This window comes from Chiloscyllium plagiosum, unplaced genomic scaffold (assembly GCF_037043375.1).
Source record: "Chiloscyllium plagiosum isolate Xiang-an unplaced genomic scaffold, Cpla_swu_hap1 HiC_scaffold_1, whole genome shotgun sequence".
In the NCBI taxonomy this organism is placed as follows: Eukaryota; Metazoa; Chordata; class Chondrichthyes; order Orectolobiformes; family Hemiscylliidae; genus Chiloscyllium; species Chiloscyllium plagiosum.
Window position 1 is genome coordinate 155,072,795 of NW_028270139.1, and position 20,480 is coordinate 155,093,274.

Here is a 20,480-nt window from a genome sequence, read left to right on the forward strand (position 1 = left end):
ATTCAGTTTGATTTGATTCGATTTGATTTCATTTAGTTTATTCACATGCACTGAGATACAATGAAAATATTGTTTTGCATGCTAAGCAGACAAATCACACCTTCTATAAGCACATCAGGGTGATAGAGCAGAATGCAGAACATCATGTTACAGCTACAGAGAAGGTGTAAGATCAACTCCAATGTATGAGAGGTCCGTTCATAAGTCTGATAAAAGCGGGGAAGAAGCTGTTCTTGAATCCGTTGGTATGTGTTTTCAAACTTTTGTATTCTCTGCCTCATAGTAGAGGGTGAGGAGAGTGTAATTAGGGTGGAAGAGGTCTTTGATGATGTTGGATGCTTTCCCGAGTCAGCAGGAAGTGTAGACAGTGTCAATGGATGGACTGGGCTGGTTTACGTAATGGACTGGGCTGTGTTCACGGTTCTCTGTACTTTCTTGCGGTCTTGGGCAGAGCTGTTGCCACACCAAGTTGTGATGCATCTGGATAGGATCCTTGCTGTGGTGCATTTTTACAAATTGGTAAGAAACATTGAGAATATGCTGAATTTCCCTCACCTTTGGAAGAAATAGCAGCATTGATGTGCTTTCTCGACTGTGGTGTCGAGATGGATGGACCAGGTTGTTAGTGATATTTACTCAGAGGAACTTGAAGCTCTTGACCACCTCCACTTCAGCACCATTGATACAGACAGGGGCTCCCTGAAGTCGATGACCAGCTCCTTTGTTTTGCTGACATTGAGGCAGGGATTGTTGTCCTTATTCCCTGCCTTTACACTAAGCCTGTCTCTTTCCTATACTCTGTCTCATTGTTGTTTGACATTCAACCCACGACGGTTATGTCATCAGCAAACTTGTAAGTGGAATTAGATCAGAATTTGGCCACACAATCGCGAGTGCATAAGGGGTATAGTAAGGGAATGAGTACTCAGCCTTGCAGGGCATCGGTGTTAAGGTTTATCGTGGAAGAGGTGTTGTCACCTATACTTTGCATTTCTTGTCCATCTCTTAATTGTTCAACGGGCAGTTCAGAATCAACTGCATTGCTGTTGTTCTGGAGTCACACGTAGTGATGGGAGCATTAATGAACTACAGAGGAACCTCGATTATCCAAATATCAATTATCCGAGATTTGGATTATCCGAAGAAAACTCCAAGGTCCCACAAAAACGTTACATCAAAGAGGTAAGTGAATTTGGATTACCTGGACTGAAGAACATGTGAAAATGCTGGCAAAAAAAACAAACACAAGCAGCTGAAACATCAGTGACTGGATATTCTTTAGGTAAGGGTGGTTCCACAGCCCTTTGCAAAAGTAAGTGTTTTACAGTATTCCCGTCACTTTACCGGGCTGTTCATGATAAAAAACTGAGAATGTAAACACATGCGTGAGGCGGTGTTTCTGTTTTACTATCATGAGACTGAGTTCTTGGAAACTGACAAATGCTCTTGCAATCATAGAAGCTGTTCGGGACCTTGTATAATGCTGTCTTCACCATAACTTGCCAAATGCTAACCACTGCTGCATTTTTAAAAAGTTTTCTCGTGTTATCATTGCTTTATTTTGTTCATCATGTGAAACCTGTGTCTTCTTGCGCTCAATACATTAAAATTATAGATTTGAACAAATGCTCCGGTAGAGCACAGTGTAAATCAGCATGACCTCCCTTGTTTAAAGTAAACTTGATTATCTGAATAATCAATTATCCGAACGAAATGGTGCCCGCCCATCTCGTTCAGGTAATTGAGGTTCCTCTGTAGATGGCTTTTAAAATTCAGTGGTTTTATGGTCACCATTGAATGGGTTTTTGCATGGATTTGATTAAATTTTTAAGAAGGTAAGCTGGAGTATTGATGTGGATACTGCATTTGATGTGGACTTTAGTGAAGCATTTGATAAGGTCCTTGGCCTTGTCACTGGTCCAAAAAGTAAGAGCCTATGTGATGTTTGGATCCAAAATTGGCTGAGAGGTAGAAAGCAAAGGCTGATGGGAGCTGATTCTTACCTGATCTGGCCTACATGTGACTCCAAGCTCACAGCAATGTGGTTGACTCTTATCTGCCCTCTGGGCAATTAAGGATGGGTAATAAATGCTGGCCTGGCCATATCCCATGAGTGCATAAAAAACAAAGGTTGAGTGCGGAACTGATAGAGATGTGTAAGAGTATGAGAGTCACAGACAGAATAGATGGGAAGATATATTTTGCACTGGTCAAGTGGTGAATATCCAGGGGGATTTGATTTAAGGTAAGTGGTAGAAGACTAAGACGAGAATTTGTTTTTATTCAGAAGGTGGTGGAATGTAAAACTGATCATTTGAAATGGTAATCAATCTGAAACTCGCTTAACATTTAAACGGTATTTAGATACTCACCTCTGCTGCCATAACCCCCAGGGGTAGGGACCAAAAACTGGAAAATGGAATTAATGCAGTCAGATCTTTGGAGACCAGCTTGGACTCAATGGTCCAAGTATCGCCATTTTGTACTATCAATATCTGAGCCTATAGGTACATTCCAACATAAAGAAAAATTCCAAGAACTAGTCCACAATCTGTATTTAACTGAAGAAGTTTAGGAGAGTGTCAAATGTAAAGATAAAGCATCTCATTGCAGAGTGGCTGGTCAGGGGCTTGTCAGGAAACTTGAGGAAGATGTGGAAATGTTTTTCATTAGTGGAAAGCGTTATAATCTACTGCCTGAATGTATAGTGGGGGCACGTTCAACATGATTCTTTCAAAATATGGGCATTGCCAGTAACGCTAACATTTGTAGCCCGTCCCTAATTGTCATTGAACTGATTGGCCATTTCAGAGGATAGTCAAGGGTCAACCATGTTGCTGTGAGTCTGGAGTCTCAAGTTGGCCAGTTTCTGAAGGGGATAGGCTGGAAAAGCAAAATCAAAATCTCGGTAACAAGATCAAGGAGAGTGGGACTTGGAGCATGATGGGTCAACTAGCCTGCCTCTGGATTCAGTGATAATACAGATACAGAATAGAGAAAATGTGAGAAATAACACACTGGAATATGTCCTTTGGGGATTTTAGTTGTGACTGGTACCACTGCAATTGAGTGAGCTAATCGTGATGGATTGGAAGAGGGATTTTCATCACGATCAATTGGCTCAAAAAGGAGATAGCTGAAGCTTTATTTGTAAAAGAGGATATAACAGATTTAAATTTATTGGCAAAGGTACCAGAGGGAAATGGGGATCTTTGTATGCAGTGAGTTGTTATGGTCTAGAATGCACTGCCTGTTAGGGCGGTGGTAGCAAATTTAAAAAGGAAATTGGATATGTGCTTGAAAAAGGAAAGAAAATAGATGGCTGTGGGGAAAAAGAGGATATGCTTCAACAGCGAGGGTGGATATTAGACAAGAGAAGAAAGTTAAAATGCTGAGCTGGCATGCAGTGCTGATCATATAGGTCTCCTGTGACAACAAGAGAGAGAAATATGGTGAAGGCAGATTCAATTGAGGCTTTCAAGAGGGCATTTGATGGGCTTTTATTGGAAACTAATGCCAGATGGCCAGTGCAGACATGCTGGGTTGAATGGCCTCCTCTTGCACCATAATAAATCTGTGATTCTGTTAAAAAAAGCAGGGCTGCAACATGCACGTCCACAGATCTGTTAGCGATAGATACACGAATGTCTAGTTGAAGAAATGGCACTCTTATTACTCGTAATGCAGCCTGTGCCAAGCACCATCTTGAAAAGGACAGTAGGTCCACACACACCTCTGTGTGGAGCAGAAGTGCACAGAGTCAGCAGTTTGTCATCATGGTGAGAATTCGCCATCAAGAATGGCCATTTTCAACGGCATTGTCCTCATGAACCTAGTCGTCATTGGACAAGCATATGGACGTACATGGAATAGTGTCGGTTAGATGGGCTTCAGATTGGTATGACAGGTCGGCGCAACATCGAGGGCCGAAGGGCCTGTACTGCGCTGTAATGTTCTATGTTCTATGTTCAATGGCGCGCGCACACATACACACACAATTTTCCATCACAGGGGGCATAAGCAGCTTTGTCATTGGGTGTGTTTAGGGATTGACTGATTACCAGTGTTGGAAAAATGATGGTGTTAATGTGGGCAAAAGGCATTGAAGTGCTTGATCAGCTTTAGTTGAACTAAGTTGTGTAGATGGCTTGATGGACTGAGTGGCCTATTCCTGTTGCTGTGTTGCAAACAACAGTGATAAAGAACACTATTCAACTTTCAGGCTAGTTTTACAGTTAGTTGTGACTGCCCCCCTCCGGGTTTGTTTGGAGGAGTTCAGAAAAATGGCTAGACAGCAGAGAGTGGTGCTAAGTTGGGGGAAGTTATTGGCTCCTCCTGTCAGACCTCTGAACACACCATTCACTCCCAATCACTGGGAATACAGTCCCTTTTGTGTTGCAGCCTCAGAGGGAGCAGTGGTCATGGAGATGTGGCTTCTCCACGGGTGGATTCATACGAATGGTACGGTCGTCTTTTTTGTTGGTCCAAAGCTCAGGCTAATACTGTGGAGCATAAGTTCAAATCCTACCATGGCAGTTAAGGGAATTTGCAATGAATTCAAAAATCTGGCACTACGAAGTAACATTGACCATGAAACACCTGGATCGTTAATGTCCTTTGAGAAATCTGCCCACCTGAACTGGTGGAGCCTGCAGTTGACTCCAATCCCAAAGTGTTTGACTCTTAACTATCCTCTGAAACTATCCAGTAAGTCCCCAGTTGCATCAAACCACAACAGAACCATAAAAATATAAGACTTAGCAGCAGAAGTAGACCATTCCACCCATTGCCATTCAATGATATCACAGCTAGTCTGATAATCCTCAATTCCACTTCTCTTCCTTTTACCTTGATTCCCTCAAAAATCTGTCTATCTTAGGCTTGAACATACTCCAGAACTAGACATGTGCCTCAAGTTTGAGCCATCAACCTCTAATGCAGCTGCAGGCCTGGCATTTACCCAAACATGTGGAGAATTGCCTCTGTATGGTGTTCCCAGGCAACTGTTGCTTGAGTTGCTCTAAATGGTCCAGGTCGAGAGTTTCATAATTTCATAGTAATAGAAACAGGAAACATTTGGCCTGTCGAGCCCACTCCACCATTTATTAAGAACATGGCTGGTTTATCCATTATCTCATCTCTTCCAACCTGCATTATACCCATAACTCTTAATTCTCCCACTATGCGAAACCCCATCCAACTGTATCTTGATTTAGGTTCCCCATGGTAGGCTACTGCAAAAAATATGGAGGTATGGCATTGAGGGTGAGTTGGAGGTTTGGTTTAGGATTTGGCTGGCTGGAAGAAGACAGAGGGTAGTAGTTGATGGTAAAGGGTCACCTTGGAGTGCAGTTACTAGCGGTGTTCCGCAAGGATCTGTTTTGGGACCGTTGCTGTTTGTCATTTTTATAAATGACCTGGAGGAGGGGCTAGAAGGTTGGGTGAGCAAGTTTCTGGATGATACGAAAGTCGGTGGAGTTGTTGACAGTGAGGAAGGATGTGTCAGGTTACAGCGGGATATAGATAAGCTGCAGAGCTGGGCAGAAAGGTGGCAAATTGAGTTCAATGTCGGTAAGTGTGAGGTGATTCATTTTGGTAAGAGTAACAAAAAGATGGGGTACTGGGCTAATGGTTGGATACTTGGTAGTGTGGATGAGCAGAGGGATTTTGGTGTCCATGTACACAGACCTTTGAAAGTTGCCACCCAGGTAAATAGTGCGGTGAAGAAGGCATATGGCGTACTGGCTTTTATTGGTAGAAGAATTGAGTTCCGGAGTCCTGAGGTCATGTTGCAGTTGTATAAGACTCTGGTGCGGCCGCATCTGGAGTATTGTGTGCAGTTTTGATCGCCATACTATAGGAAGGATGTGGAGGCACTGGAACGGGTGCAGAGGAGGTTTACCAGGATGTTGCCTGGTATGGTAGGAAGATCGTATGAGGAAAGGCTGAGGCACATGGGGCTGTTTTCATTGGAGAAAAGAAGGTTTAGGGGTGACTTGATAGAGGTGTACAAGATGATTAGGGGTTTAGATAGAGTTGACCATGAGAACCTTTTTCCACGTATGGAGTCAGCTATTACGAGGGGGCATAGCTTTAAATTAAGGGGTGATAGGTATAGGACAGACGTTAGGGGTAGATTCTTTACTCAGCGAGTCGTGAGTTCATAGAATGCCCTGCCAGTAGCAGTGGTGGACTCTCCCTCTTTATGGGCATTTAAACGGGCATTGGATAGGCATATGGCGGATAGTGGGCTAGTGTAGGTTAGGTGGGCTTGGATCGGTGCAACATCGAGGGCCAAAGGGCCTGTACTGCGCTGTATTTTTCTATGTTCTATGTTCTATGAATATATTTAATGAAGTTATCTCGACTGCTTCCGCAGGCAGAGAATTGCATTGATTCACTCCTCTCTGGGAAAAGTAGTTCCTCCTCATCTCTGTCCTCAGTCTACCCCCCCTAAACTTGAGGCCATGTTCCCTAGTCCTAGTCTCACCCACCAGCGGAAACAACTTGCCTGCCTCTATCTTATCTAACCCTTTCATAATTTTATATGTTTCTGGAAGATCTCCTCTCATTCTTCTAAATCCTCGTGAGTCCAGTCCCAGGCGACTCAACCTCTCCTCATTGGGTAACCTCCTCATCCCCAGAATCAACCTGGTGAACCTCTTCTGCACTGCCTCCCAAAGCCAGTATATCCTTCCTCAAGTAAGAAGACCAGAACCTCCCTGCTCTGAAATTCAATCCCTCTGATTTTGACACGTGTGAGTTGCAATTACTGGCAGGCAGAATCACAACATTGGATAGACACAGCACACGGGGTCCTTCATTGGAAAACTGTCTTAAAGACAGGATCCACATACAATACAACATAGAGGTTTTGTTAATTCATTGCAATGCATCTTGTAACTGGTTCCAGCCAAACCACTGACCACATCCTCAATGCTGGCCCCTGCAGTTAGTCCCAGAATTAGCTGCTCCATTGTGGTCAGCACATGTGCCCATGCTTGCCCCCTGCCATGTATTAAGGAAGATCCTATCATGGAACAGTGAGGGAGATGCACTTTACTGAGTATGGTGCAGTGTGTTTGCCTTTTGTGCTGCCACAGCTGAGTAACCAATGGTGTGAGTAAGCTATGACATGTGAGCTTTTGACAGTGTTCGCTGAGTGAGTTTGAGGTGATTGTAAAGGGTGAGTTGTGTCAGACGGAGATTGATAATAAGCGCTTGTAGAGTGTGGAGTGAATGGGGCAATGGGTTGCTGGAAGGGTCATTGACTTTGACCTTACATGTTGACCCTCTCTTTCAGCATTCCACCCTGGACCTCAGGATTAGTTTGCTGGCATCTCTCTGCTCCCATTGCCTCCTCAGGACGTGGCTAGTAATCGTCCTAGGAAGAGACCTCTCTCCTCTTGCCCACCTTAACGTGATTTCTGGCTTACTGCACCCTCTCTGCAGTTTGCTCATTTCTTTTCAAGTCTGCTGCAGTCCCTGATGTGGTCAAACTGCACCTGAAAAGCATTGAGCAGTGCTGGCCTATTTGAAATGGTGCTCATATAAGTCCAGGTCCCTACGGAGCCGTGTATCTCTATTTTATTCATGCATTTCCCAGATCGCCATCGCTAATCTCCCAGAGTGCAGCTCCATGTCGACCACATTGCTGTGGGATCTGGAGTGACTTGTAGGCCAGACCAGGTAGGGATGGCAGTTTCCTTCCCTAAAGGAAGTTAGTGAGTTGAATGGATTTTTCCTGACGATTGACAATTGATTCCTAGTCATCATTAGATTCCTAATTCCAGAGTTTTTAATCGAAACAGCCTGGCAAGCCCAGGAAATGAGGGATGGGGAATCAGCCCATCAAAGAATGAAGGAAAGTTTGCACTCACCCGACATCACTTTGAACTGTCACAGGTGAGCTGCAAACCCTCAACCAGATTGCTTGGCTTATCAGATCTAACCACCGCCCAGTGCTGGAATGGGGATGGTTATTGCACGTACAAAATATTGAGGGATCAACAGGAGAGCTTTAACTGTCCTTTGATGAAGTGGCCTCGAGTAGAGTAACAAAGTGTACAGGGAGGCAGAACTGATGTGTCTGTTTCCTTATTCAAATAGGACGAGCAGAAATGAATGTTTATTACATTTAGTACCTTGTAATGATAGTACTTAGTCTGCAAAGTTCCACCTGAGTGTTGGCAAGGACCTGGACAACAATGATTATTATAGTGCTGGCTTGCAGCTCTTAGATCAATGAATATCATTCGCAGTTTAATGTCGCTGCTTAATTTCAGGGGGAATATGTTTTCAAATGGAAGAGAATAACTGGGGACCTACAGTGCTCAGTAAGGCAATCAGAGAATAGTGGTTTAATTGTAAGTCTGCACCGTTGCGAGAGAGCACATTATATAGTATGTGGAGAAGAGAGAGGGCTTAAGCAAAATTAAAGTTGAATAGAATTTGAAGATTTTGTAGAATGATGGAAAAATACAAAAACAAAGAAACAAACTTGCATCTATCATAGGCCAGTCGTCAACCAGATCTCAGTAGATCACAATGTACTGATTGGAACCAGGTGGATCTCATTGACTGTGAGATCCTTGACTGGGCCAATTAGGGAGTCCTGGCTGACAGATATAAACAGCAGATTCAGAAGGTCTCCTCAGCCTGGGGACCGGCTCTGCGCTGGCTGGTCAGAGCCCGTGGACAGTGCACATGTAAATAAAGGGTGGCTCGGTGATGGGAGACCGGCCCCTGTGCAGTTATTTCAATCACACTGTAACTCCTCTGTGATAAGTTCAAGACCTCTTAAGTGAGACATTATACTGAGGCACTATCTGCCCTATCAGGATGGATATTGGCAACCCTGTAACATTTATTTGAATAAGATTAGGTGTGGGGTCGGAGGTGGTTCTCTCCAAATCGTGGCTGATAATGATGTCTCAATCAAAAGCCAAAATTTTGATCATTTGCCTAATTTCTATTTCAGTGTAATTTTGCAAAGAAATCATTGGATTATGGGGAAAGATCAGAAGGCTGGAAAACTGCCAATGTGATACCCTAATTCAAAAGTGGGGGAAGGCAAAACACAGGCGATTATAGTACAGTTCAATGCAGCATTGGAACAGGCCGCTTGGTCCACCAAGTCTGCGCCGTTTCCTAGCCCTTATTTAGATCTGCTATTTATTGCCATACATGGTTTCTATCCCTCTGTTTCCCTCTTTCATGTGTCTATTAAGATATGCCTGAAGCTAACATTCCTGCTTCCACCACCTCCATAGGCTGGGAGTTCCAGGCACCCACCTCTGTCTGAGTGAAAAATTACCCTGGCACTTTTTTTTAGAACAATACAGCACAGAATAGGCCCTTCGACCCTCGATTTTGCGCCGACCTGTGAACTATTCTCAGCTCGTCCCACGACACTATCCCATCATCATCCATGTGCTTATCTAAGGATTGGTTAAATCTCCCTAATGTGGCTGAGTTGACTACATTGGCAGGCAGGGCATTCCACGTCCTTACCACTCTCTGTGTAAAGAGCCTGCCTCTGATGTCTGTCTTAAATCTATCACCCCTGAATTTGTAGTTATGCCCCCCTTGGACACACTGACATTATCATCCTAGGAAAAAGGCTTTCACTGTCTACCCTACCTAATCCTCTGATCATCCTGTATGTCTCTATCAAATCCCCCCTTAGCTGCCTTCTTTCCAATGAGAACAGACCCATGTCCCTCAGCCTTTCCTCATAAGACCTTCCCTCCAGACCAGGCAACATCCTGGTAAATCTCCTCTGCACCTTTTCCAATGCTTCCACATCCTTCCTGAAATATGGGGACCAGAACTGTACATAATATTCCAAGTTTTTTTTTTAGATTACTTACAGTGTGGAAACAGGCCCTTCGGCCCAACAAGTCCACACCGACCCGCCGAAGCGTAACCCACCCATACCCCTACATTTACCCCTTTACCTAACACTACGGGCAATTTAGCATGGCCAATTCACCTGACTTGCACATCTTTGGAGTGTGGGAGGAAACCGGAGCACCCGGAGGAAACCCACGCAGACACGGGGAGAATGTGCAAACTCCACACAGTCAGTCGCCTGAGGCGGGAATCGAACCCGGGTCTCTGGCGCTGCGAGGCAGCAGTGCTAACCACTGTGCCACCGTGCCGCCCATCAGTGTGACCGCACTAGTGTTTTGTATAGTTGCGGCATGATATTGCGGCTCTGGAACTCAATCCCTCTATGAATGAAACCTAACACACCATATGCCTCCTTGACAGCACTATCCAACTGGGTGGCAACTTTCAGGGATCTATGTCCATGGACTCCAACATCCCTCTGCACATCCACACTACCACAAATCTTTCCATTGACCCAGTACCCTGCCTTCCTGTTATTCTTCCCAAAGTGCACCACCTCACACTTAGCTGCATTGAACTCCATTTGCCACATCTCAGCCCAATTCTGCAGTTTATCCTAGTTCCCCTGCAACCTGTAACATTCTTCCAAACTGTCCACTACTCCACTGACTTTAGTGTCATATGCAAATTTACTAATCCATCCACCTATGCCTGTGTCTAAATCATTTATAAAAATGACAAACAGCAGTGGTCCCAAAACAGATCCTTGTGGCACACCACTAGTAACCAGACTCCAGGCTGAATATTTTCCATCAACCATCACACGCTGCCTTCTTCCAGAAAGCCAGTTTCTAATCCAAACTACTGAATCACCCTCAATTCCATGTCTCTGCATTTTCTCCAAAAGCCTACCACGTGGAGCCTTATCAAAGGCTTTACTGAAGTCCATGTATACCATGCCAACTGCCCTAAACTTCTCTCCTAAACTTTCCCCTCTCACCTTGAACCTATTGTAGTTGACCTACCACCATGGAAAAAAGACTCTGAACTGTCCACCTCTCTCTGTGCCGCTCATAATATTGTAGACCTCTACCAGGTGTACCTCTGTCTTTCCAGTGAGAACAATCTGAGTTTATCCAACCTCTCCTCATGACTAAACCCCTCCAGACACGCAACACCCTGGTAAACCTTTTCCACACCCTCTCCGATGAATTCACGTCCTTCTGATAGTGTGGTACATGCAATATTCCAAACGTGGCCTTTCTTGGAAAAGTATTGAAATGAATTATTAAGGAAGCAATAGTGGTAGATTTAGAACATAGAACATAGAACATAGAAAAATACAGCACAGTACAGGCCCTTCGGCCCTCGATGTTGCGCCGATCCAAGCCCACCTAACCTACACTAGCCCACTATCTGCCATATGCCTATCCAATGCCCGTTTAAATGCCCATAAAGAGGGAGAGTCCACCACTGCTACTGGCAGGGCATTCCATGAACTCACGACTCGCTGAGTAAAGAATCTACCCCTAACATCTGTCCTATACCTACCACCCCTTAATTTAAAGCTATGCCCCCTCATAATAGCTGACTCCATACATGGAAAAAGGTTCTCATGGTCAATCCTATCTAAACGCCTAATCATCTTGTACACCTCTATCAAGTCACCCCTAAACTTTCTTTTCTCCAATGAAAACAGCCCCAAGTGCCTCAGCCTTTCCTCATACGATCTTCCTACCATACCAGGCAACATCCTGGTAAACCTCCTCTGCACCCGTTCCAGTGCCTCCACATCCTTCCTATAGTATGGCGACCAAAACTGCACACAATAGAACATAGAACATAGAACATAGAACATTACAGCGCAGTACAGGCCCTTGGGCCCTCGATGTTGCGCCGATCCAAGCCCACCTAAACTACACTAACCCACTATCCTCCATATACCTATCCAATGCCCTCTTAAATGCCCATAAAGAGGGAGAGTCCACCACTGTTACTGGCAGGGCATTCCATGAACTAACGACTCGCTGAGTGAAGAACCTACCCCTAACATCAGTCCTATATCTACCCCCCCTTAATTTAAAGCTATGCCCCCTTGTAATACCCGACTCAATACGCGGGAAAAGGTTCATACTGTCGACCCTATCTAACCCCCTAATCATCTTGTACACCTCAATCAAGTCACCCCTAAACCTTCTTTTCTCTAGTGAAAACAGCCCCAAGTGCCTCAGTCTTTCCTCATACGATTTTCCTTCCATACCAGGCAACATCCTGGTAAACCTCCTCTGCACCCGTTCCAATGCCTCCACATCCTTCCTATAGTATGGCGACCAAAACTGCACACAATATTCCAGATGCGGCCGTACCAGAGTCTTATACAACTGCATCATGACCTCAGGACTCCGGAACTCAATTCCTCTACCAATAAAAGCCAGTACACCATATGCCTTCCTCACCGCACTATTTACCTGGGTGGCAACTTTCAGAGATCTGTGTACATGGACACCAAGATCCCTCTGCTCATCCACACTACCAAGTATCCGACCATTAGCCCAGTACCCCATCTTTTTGTTATTCTTCCCAAAGTGAATCACCTCGCACTTAGCTACATTGAATTCCATCTGCCACCTTTCTGCCCAGCTCTGCAGCTTCTCTATATCCTGCTGTAACCTGCTACATCCTTCCTCACTGTCAACAACTCCTCCGACTTTCGTATCATCCGCAAACTTGCTCACCCAACCTTCTAACCCCTCTTCCAGGTCATTTATAAAAATGACAAACAGCAATGGTCCCAAAACAGATCCTTGCGGAACACCGCTAGTGACGGCACTCCATGAAGAAACTTTGCCATCAACTACTACCCTCTGTCTTCTTCCATCCAGCCAATTCCTAATCCAAACCTCCAACTCACCCTCAATGCCATATCTCCGTATTTTCTGCAGTAGCCTACCATGGGGAACCTTATCAAACGCCTTACTAAAATCCATATATACCACATCTACCGCTTTCCCCTCATCAACCTCCTTCGTCACCTTTTCAAAGAATTCAATAAGGTTTGTGAGGCACGACTTGCCCTTCACAAAACCATGCTGACTATCCTTGATCACATTATTCCTATCTAGATGTGCATAAATCCTATCCCTTACAATTCTCTCTAAGACTTTGCCCACAACAGAAGTGAGACTCACCGGCCTATAGTTACTAGGGCTATCCCTACTCCCCTTTTTGAACAAGGGAACCACATTTGCTATCCTCCAGTCTTCTGGGACTACTCCTGTAGACAAAGAGGACATAAAAATCAAGGCCAATGGCTCTGCAATCTCCTCCCTTGCTTCCCAGAGAATCCTAGGATAAATGCCATCAGGCCCAGGGGACTTATCTATTTTCACCTTTTCCAGGATTTCCAACACCTCTTCTCTACATACCTCAAAGCCATCCATTCTACTTATTTGTGCCTCAGTATTCTCATCGACAACAATGCCCTGTTCCTGAGTGAATACTGAAGAAAAGTATTCATTCAGTGTCTCCCCAATCTCTTCCGCCTCCACACGCAACTTCCCCCTACTATCCTTGACTGGACCTATTCCTACCCTAGTCATTCTTTTATTCCTAACATACCTATAGAAAGCCTTAGGGTTTTCCCTAATCCTATCTACTAAGGACCTTTCATGTCCCCTCCTTGCTGCTTTTAGCTCTCTCTTCAGGTCCTTCCTGGCTACCCTATAACACTCAATCGCCCCAATTGAACCTTCACGTCTCATCTTGAGATAGGCCGCCCTCTTCCATTTAACAAGGGATTCCAATTCCTTATTAAACCACGGCTCCCTCGCACGACCCTTTCCTTCCTGCCTGACAGGTACATAAATATCAAGGACACTCAATAGTTGCCCCTTGAACAAGTTCCACATATCATTTACACTCTTGCCTTGGAGTCTACTTTTCCAAGCCACACATCCTAAGTCATGCCTCACCGCATCATAATTTCCCTTACCCCAGCTATAATTCTTGCCCTGTAGTACACACTTATCCCTCTCCATCACGAGTGTAAAAATCACCGAATTATGGTCACTATCCCCAAAGTGCTCACCTACCTCTAATTCTAACACCTGGCCTGGTTCGTTACCCAGAACCAAATCCAGTATGGCCTCACCTCTTGTTGGCCTGTCTACATATTGTGTCAGGAAACTCTCCTGCACACATTGAACAAACACTGACCCATCTAACGAACTTGAGCTATAGCTTTCCCAATCAATATCAGGAAAGTTAAAGTCCCCCATAACAACCACCCTATTACTGTCACTCATCTCCTGAATCACCTTCCCAATCCTTTCTTCAATGATTCTAGGACTATTAGGAGGCCTGTAAAAGACTCCTAACAGGGTGACCTCACCTTTCCTATTCCTAACCTCAGCCCAAACTACCTCAGATGGCAAATCCTCATCCATCGTCCTTTCCACCGCTGTAATACTATCTTTGACAAGCAATGCCACACCTCCCCCTCTTTTACCCCCACCTCTGACCCTACTAAAACATTTAAATCCCGGAACCTGCAACAGCCAATCCTGTCCCTGTTCTAGCCATGTCTCCGTAATAGCCACAACATCGAAGTCCCAGGTACCAACCAACGCTGCAAGTTCACCTACCTTATTTCGTATACTTCTTGCATTGAAGTATACACACCTCAAGCCACTTCCCTGTTTACAGGCACCCTCCTTGGAAATTGATGCCATGTTCCTCACCTCCCTACACTCCAGGCCCTGCACCCTGAAGCTACAATCTGGGTTCCCATGCCCCTGCCGAGTTAGTTTAAACCCCCCCCAAGAGCACTAGCAAACCTCCCCCCAAGGATACTGGTTCCCCTCAGGTTCAGGTGTAGACCATCCTGTTTATAGAGGTCCCACCGTCCCCAGAAAGAACCCCAGTTATCCAAAAACTGGAACCCCTCCCTCCTGCACCATCCCTGAAGCCACGCATTTAATTGTTCTCTCTCCCTATTCCTCGAATCTCTATCACGTGGCACGGGTAACAAACCAGAGACAACAACTCTGTTTGTTCTAACTCCAAGCTTCCAACCTAGCTCCCTGAAAGCCTGTCTAACATCCTCAGCACTCCTCCTACCTATGTCGTTGGTGCCAATGTGGACCACGACTTCGGGTTGCTCCCCCTCCCCCTCCAGGACCCGGAAAACACGATCAGAGACATCACGTACCCTTGCACCTGGGAGGCAACATACCAAACGTGAGTCTCTCTCGTTCCCACAAAACCGCCTATCTGTGCCACGAACTATCGAGTCCCCAATTACTACTGCTCTGCTCTTCTTCACCCTTCCCTTCTGAGTAACGGGGACAGGCTCCGTGCCAGAGACCTGAGCCCCGTTACTTACCCCTGGTAAGTCATCCCCCCCACAAGTATCCAAAACGGTATACTTGTTCTTGAGGGGAATGGCCGCAGGAGGTCCCTGCACTGGCTGCTTCCTCCCAGTCCCCCTCACTGTAACCCATCTATCTGCCATCTTTGGAGTTACTACTTCCCTATAACTCTGATCTATGACCCCCTCTGCCTCCCGAATGATCCGAAGTTCATCCAACTCCAGCTCCAGTTCCCTAACACGGTCTTGGAGGAGCTGGAGATGGGTGCACTTCCTGCAAGTGTAATCGGCAGGGACGTCGATGGCATCCCTCACCTCATACATGTTGCAGGAGGAACATTGCACTGCCTTCACTGCCATCCCTCTAAAGCTAACTGTTTAAACAAAAAACTGTGTCTAAATAATACAAGTAAAATTCAGCACTTACCTGCTTGCCACAACAGATGTTATTATTAGGTTAGAGGAGGAGGGCGGGTGGGAGGCACTACCCGTGTAGTGCCTCGGGTTCCTCTCCTTCACGCTTTTAAAGGGGGAAAAAACTAACCCAGCTAAGCTTACACTAACTGCTTCCGGGTCTCGGCTGCCCCTCTGCTTGCCGTCACTTCCTCTGCTGCTCCCGCTCTTTCTGTGAAGGAGAGAGAAAACAAAACACCGATGCCCGCTACAGGTAAGTAATTTTGAAAAAAACTCTTACCTTAGCTGTAGTCTGCCGGGTTCACCTCAACTCGGCCGCTGCTCCACTCAAATGACCGTTGGTGGTGAAACAGTGAGTATTTATACTCACAGTTCTCCTTCCCGGCTGCCCCTCTGCTTGCCGTCACTTCCTCTGCTGCTCCCGCTCTTTCTGTGAAGGAGAGAGAAAACAAAACACCGATGCCCGCTACAGGTAAGTAATTTTGAAAAAAACTCTTACCTTAGCTGTAGTCTGCCGGGTTCACCTCAACTCGGCCGCTGCTCCCACTCAAATGACCGTTGGTGGTGAAACAGTGAGTATTTATACTCACAGTTCTCCTTCCCGGCTGCCCCTCTGCTTGCCGTCACTTCCTCTGCTGCTCCCGCTCTTTCTGTGAAGGAGAGAGAAAACAAAACACCGATGCCCGCTACAGGTAAGTAATTTTGAAAAAAACTCTTACCTTAGCTGTAGTCTGCCGGGTTCACCTCAACTCGGCCGCTGCTCCCACTCAATACTCCAGATGCGGCCGCACCAGAGCCTCATACAACTGCAACATGACCTCAGGACTCCGGAACTCAATTCTTCTACCAATAAAAGCCAGTACGCCATATGCCTTCTTCACAGCACTATTTACCTGGGTGGCAACTTTCAGAGATCTGTGTACATGGACACCAAGATCCCTCTGCTCATCCACACTACCAAGTATCCGACCATTAGCCCAGTACCCCATCTTCTTGTTACTCTTAGCAAAGTGAATCACCTCACACTTACCTACATTGAACTCCATTTGCCACCTTTCTGCCCAGCTCTGCAGCTTATCTGTATCCTGCTGGAAAATCCACTTACATGGTGGGTCAAATGGTCTCTTTCTGTACTGTAAAAGTCTATGATTCTAATCAATCAGAGTCTGCATGGCTTCACGAAAGGGAGTCTGACTAATTAATTAGTTTTTAGAGGAAGTCTCAAGCAGCGGGGAGCAGGTAGTTGTGTTATGTTTGGACTTCTAAAAGGTGATCGACTGGGTGAGGTAAGTGATGGAATGTAGCCAAAAGAGCTTAACAAATATTTAGATATTAAAAGTATCAAGGGATGTAGAGAGAACAGAGGAATATGAGATTGAAACAGAGGATCATCCATGACAATATTGAATATAAGCCCTGATGAGTCTTCCTGACGAAGGGGCTTTGCCTGAAAAGTCGATTCTCCTGCTCCTCGGATGCTGCCTGACCTGCTGTGCTTTTCCAGCGCCACACTCTCGACTCTAATCTCTAGCATCTGCAGTCCTCACTTTCGCCTAGCTGCTTTTGCTCCTCAGATGCTCTCTGATTGGCTGTGCTTTTCCAGTTCCACACTTTTCGACATCAATCTGCTGAATCAGCTGGTGAGCGTCTGTTCTTTGATTGAAAAAGGAGCTGATGAGCTCTTGAGACAATAGACATTGGTCACTAGACAGGGAACTTTTCTGGGCATTTCAGATGCTGCAGAGTTGTAGGGAACCTTTGGAGAATTTCTTGAAATTTGTTTGTTTGTCTGAGGATATCATAGAAGAATTCATCGGAACATTCTCCTGAATTGACTACAGTAGTCTGTTTAATTTCATCTGTGTGTTTATCATTTCTTCCAGAAGAATTGAATTGAATTAGATTAGCTTTATTGTCACATTTGCTCATTTGAGCATAGTGAAATGTTTACAGGCACTGCATTACACTGCTATCTTTGGTACAAATGTACCTAGGTACAGAGACTTAAGATCAAATTCATAGGACACAAAACAAAAAAAGTAGAAACATGAAGAAATAAGATAACATGATGAGAATTCTGGATGAATGCTGTGTGTCTTTTGGTTGTATTGTTAAGATTACTATGAAGTGACCATTGTGCCAAGCTTCCTGATGAAGGGCTTGTGCCTGAAACATCGATTCTCCTGCTGCTCGGATGCTGCCTGACCTGCTGTGCTTTTCCAGTACCATCCTTATTGACTCTGACTCTCCAGCATCTGCAGTCCTCACTTTCTCCTCCTTCCACTGTGTCTCGGTGGTATGAGGTGCAGTCGACTGATTGCAGTTGATGGTTCTACTTGTCTCCCTGGTTATTGTCTTGGTCCAAATGAGCTTTGATGACCAATAATGCAGAGTCATTCCTCACATTCCCTTCTTGGTAATACTGTTCTGCCTGAATTCCTGCTGTAGCTTTTGCTTGGGGTTGGCTCTGTATCAGTCTGTATCACTCTGCCTTTGTAATGAGCTTATCACTGAGTTATAACAAAAGTGTCTTTGGGTTCTTTATTCTTAGGAGATCATCACTACCTCTCTCATGGCAATTAGCAATGGGCAGTAAATGCCCACATAGAGTCATAGAGTCATAGAGATGTATAGCATGGAAACAGACCCTTCGGCCCAATCCGTCCATGCCAACCAGCTATCCCAACCCAATCTCGTCACACCTGCCAGCACCCGGCCCATATCCCTCCAAACCCTTCCTATTCATATACCCATCCAAATGCCTCTTAAATGTTGCAATTGTACCAGCCTCCACCACATCCTCTGGCAGCTCATTCCATACATGTACCATCCTCTGCGTGAAAATGTTGCCCCTTAGGTCTCTTTTATCTCTTTCCCCTCTCACTCTAAACCTATGCCCTCTAGTTCTGGACTCCCGGACCCCAGGGAAAAGACTTTGTCTATTTATCCTATCCATGCCCCTCATAATTTTGTAAACCTCTATAAGGTCACCCCTCAGCCTCCGACGCTCCAGGGAAAACAGCCCCAGCCTGTTCAGCTCTCCCTGTAGCTCAGATCTTCCAACTCTGGCAACATCCTTGTAAATCTTTTCTGAACCCTTTCAAGTTTCACAACATCTTTCCGATAGGAAGGAGACCAGAATTGCACGCAATATTCCAACAGTGGCCTAACCAATGTCCTGTACAGCCGCAACATGACCTCCCAACTCCTGTACTCAATACTCTGACCAATAAAGAAAAGCATGCCAAACGCCTTCTTCACTATCCTATCTACCTGCGACTCCACTTTCAAGGAGTTATGAACCTGCACTCCAAGGTCTCTTGTTCAGCAACACTCCCTAGGACCTTACCATTAAGTGTATTATTCCTGCTAAGATTTGCTTTCCCAAAATGCAGCACCTCGCATTTATCTGAATTAAACTCCATCTGCCACTTCTCAGCCCATTGGCCCATCTGGTCCAGATCCTGTTGTAAACTGAGGTAACCTTCTTCGCTGTCCACTACACCTCCAATTTTGGTGTTATCTGCAAACTTACTAACTGTACCTCTTATGCTCGCATCCAATTCATTTGTGTAAATGACATAAAGTAGAGGGCCTGGCACCAATCCTTGTTGCAATCCACTGGTCCCAGGCCTCCAGTCAGAAAAACAACCCTCCACCTCCACCCTCTGTCTTCTATCTTTGAGCCAGTTCTGTATCCAAATGGCTAGTTCTCTCTGTATTCCATGAGATCTAACCTTGCTAATCAGTCTCCCATGAGGAACCTTGTTGAACGCCTTACTGAAGTCCATATAGATCACATCTACTGCTCTGCCCTCATCAATCTTCTTTGTTACTTCTTCAAAAAACTCAATCAAGTTTGTGAGACATGATTTCCCATGCACAAAGCCATGTTGACTATCCCGAATCAGTTCTTGCCTTTCCAAATACATGTACATCCTGTCCCTCAGGATTCCCTCCAACAACTTGCCCACCACCGAGGTCAGGCTCACTGGTCTATAGTTCCCTGGCTTGTCTTTACCACCCTTCAAAAACAGTGGCACCATGTTTGCCAACCTCCAGTCTTCCGGCACCTCACCTGTGACTATCGATGATACAAATATCTCAGCAAGAGGCCCAGCAATCACTTCACTAGCTTCCCACAGAGTTCTCAGGTACACCTGATCAGGTCCTGGGGATTTCCTATCAATGAATGAAGAAAAGATGGAACACATCTTCTCTGTGCAGTCATGGGGCTGAATTGGCTATGCACACAGCAGCACCTTATAGTCCCCATTCATTTTGTGCAAATATAACTTGTGGTCGATCCAGACATATCCGATTCTCCAGAACTAACATCCATCATTGTGAAGAGCATAAAAACTTAGCAAAATAAAATCAAATGATAAAGGAAATAAACTATATCACTAATCTTTCAGCAGAGCTGCATTTGATGAATGAGTACAGACTCATTTGGCTCAATGCCACAGGAGAACTTATGTCACAGTATTGCTGTTACCTCATACCAGTCGAATACTGTTAATGTTGCATGACACAACGGAACAACGGTGGATCTAATGCCTGCTCTGCATTGCATTAGATCACGATCCATCTATCCATCTTGATTCCATTACACTTAATGTCCTCACCTAATAAAAATCTATCTGCCTCTGAGTTTCAATTGACCCCACACCCAACTTGCTGCCACATCTTTCAGAGAAGCCAAAATCCAAATTCCCGCTACTATTTTTGAGAACAAAAAATACACACCGGTGCAGCACAATACAAGCCCTTTGGCCCTTGATGAAAGAAATTGTACTTTTCAGCATAAACACTGAATATTCGAGCTTTAATCTGTTTCCTA

General features: G+C 45.2%; 1 protein-coding gene across 2 annotated transcripts in view; it reads left to right on the plus strand.

Annotated features, from left to right (window-relative positions):
• The window catches only part of LOC122553785 (dedicator of cytokinesis protein 2-like), a 1,246,386-nt gene that overhangs the window by 385,361 nt on the left and 840,545 nt on the right, over positions 1 to 20,480 (plus strand). The gene's annotated exons all lie outside the window — the stretch shown is intronic.